This window comes from Sprattus sprattus (genome assembly GCF_963457725.1).
Source record: "Sprattus sprattus genome assembly, chromosome: 6".
NCBI lineage: Eukaryota > Metazoa > Chordata > Actinopteri > Clupeiformes > Clupeidae > Sprattus > Sprattus sprattus.
The window spans coordinates 3,959,327-3,961,826 of record NC_137925.1 but is presented as its reverse complement, the minus strand read 5'-3'; the positions used below and the strand labels follow the sequence as shown (position 1 = coordinate 3,961,826).

At 44.0% G+C, this 2,500-nt stretch overlaps 1 protein-coding gene across 1 annotated transcript in view; it reads right to left on the bottom strand.

Annotated features, from left to right (window-relative positions):
* LOC308366555 (teneurin-1-like) overlaps positions 1-2,500 on the bottom strand; it is a gene marked incomplete at both ends in the record, with an annotated part of 192,357 nt that overhangs the window by 32,136 nt on the left and 157,721 nt on the right.

Sequence of the window (2,500 nt, the reverse complement as noted above, 5' to 3'; positions counted from 1 at the left end):
CTACTGTGGTTGGTGAGAGGTGTAACCAGACAGTCTTGGTTTGTTTCGTGCTACTGTGGTTGGTGAGAGGTGTAACCAGACAGTCTTGGTTTGTTTCGTGTGTCTGTGGTTGGTGAGAGGTGTAACCAGACAGTCTTGGTTTGTGTCGTGTTACTGTGGTTGGTGAGAGGTGTAACCAGACAGTCTTGGTTTGTTTAGTGTGTCTGTGGTTGGTGAGAGGTGTAACCAGACAGTCTTGGTTTGTTTCGTGTGTCTGTGGTTGGTGAGAGGTGTAACCAGACAGTCTTGGTTTGTTTCGTGTGTCTGTGGTTGGTGAGAGGTGCGAGAGGTGCAGAGGTGACTGGCCGAACACGTGTGCACTGACCTGTGTATCTATAAAGGCAGGCTCAGAAGCTGTCTGTGCATTAAAGTCTCCACACAATAGCCCTGTTGCCTGGGGCTGGAAATGGTCTCTCATAGGCTTATTTCTGTATAGAGGTTGTTGAAACGGTTTTCCTTGTAATAGTCTGCTTCTGAGGGGGGAATATAAGCAGCCCGGAGGTAAGTTGTAAGTGTAGATGTGCCAAAGGTATCATGCAGTTTCACACTGACGATGGCTTAAGGCCGAAACGCGTCTGTGCGAAATAAACTGGTCTTATTATTAAGGAGAAAAGCTTGAGAGTGCGGTTTTTATTCTACTAATAGTTAACATTCTTTTACTTGCACCCGAAAACTCATTTATATATATTTTTTTGAAGTAGAGCGCGCCTATCCCTACTATCATGCAGTTTCAGTCAGATGTGATTTTTATTTCATTTTAACAACTGCTAAGCGTTAAGCTAATTCATTCTTGCACCACACTGAGACACAGCCTGAATATTCGCCGCAGTGCTTTTCTTCATTTAACCGAGGGCTATAATCTCGTAATAGTGTGGTAGACGCTGGGACGCTGGGCCTTTTCGCGACACCAAGTTTTAGTTAGTATCAAGATATCACTGTGTTTAACACTTTTCAGAAATTCAGGGCTTCAGGGCTTCAAACCAAAGGTTGAGGAATAGAGACCCTGGATTCTCTAACAGCAAATGCAAAAAGAACTCATGAACACATTCAAATGAGAAAAGAACCAATTCTGTGAGACAAATCATTGAAAACCGTTTTGATGTAGTTCCTTTAAGAGGTTTAATTTGATGTTGTCTGGACTTATATACACCATATTCTTTTCCATTTGTATGTCTTTGTGTGTGTGTGTTCCACTACTTGATAAGACCTGCACATAGTTTGTGAAGCACGTTTTTGATTTCTCCCAGCTCAAAGGGGTCGTTGGGTTTCAGGAGGTGAATGGATAACTCTGCTGCATCCCTGGCTGCTGGATGACTTTGGCAGAGGGGGTTCTCTTCCTTTTGGTGCCGGGCTTGGGAGTTGCTGTGTGGTGAGTTGGTGTATATGATTCTGATGGGCGAAGCCAGTTGTTGCCTTGCATATAAGGTAGGGGAGGGTAGCAGATAAGAGGGGGGTGATGGGGCTGTGAGTTGGTGGGATTCCATCCTAGAGCTTTGAGAGTTCTGGTGAAGATTCTGACTCTATCTTTGTGAAGAGGAAGTCCATCATACAGATCACTTGGGCCAATGAAGAGGAGATGGCCTACATGGAGAGCTACTGGTTAGCTCTGTATTGCTGTGAGTTTAGGTGTTTGTTACCTGTATGTGAGTTTAGGTGTTTGTTAGCTGTATGTGAGTTTAGGTGTTTGTTACCTGTATGAGTTTAGATGTTTGTTACCTGTATGAGTTTAGATGATTGTTACCTGTATGAGTTTAGATGATTGTTATCTGTATGAATTTAGATGATTGTTATCTGTATGAGTTTAGATGATTGTTATCTGTATGAGTTTAGGTGTGTGTTTGTTTGTTATTGGAATGTAGCAGAGTGTTTCTACCTTTGTATGTCAATTTCCCTGTAATTGCTCCTTCATCTATGCTATTTGCCTCAAGAGGGTTTTGTCCATTTCATTGACATCCTCTTTTACCTTTGCCACCTGGGCTCTGAGACGTGTGTTCTCCCCCTGAATACCCTGGATGGTATATCTGAGCTCAGAGAGATCTGAGTATCCATCAGCTGCTGAGGCTTCTCTTTGAGTTGCCTGATGGAGCTGTAAGGGGGATCCTTTAGCCAGGCCTGCATGAGCTCTTTCAATTCTGTAAACTCCAGCTCCAGAACTCTGGGCCAGACTTTCTCTTAACTGTATGTAAGAGCTGAGAGGGTGGTGGTGGAGCAGGGGTCAAGGCGGCCATCTTTATCTGCTCTTCGGTTTCGTGATGGCCTGGCCATTTCTCTCTCTGTCCATCTGCTTTCAGTAATGCCTGCTCAAAAGGAACTCAACTTGTTTTCATGTCCCTGGACTGTACCCTTAGTGTAGTCGGTGATAGTCAACACCAAGGTTGTCTGTGTCCGTATTTTCATCCTTACAGTTCGTTAGTCTGCCTCATGTGCAATGCCTTTGCAATTGTGGTCGTTGTGTTTTGAG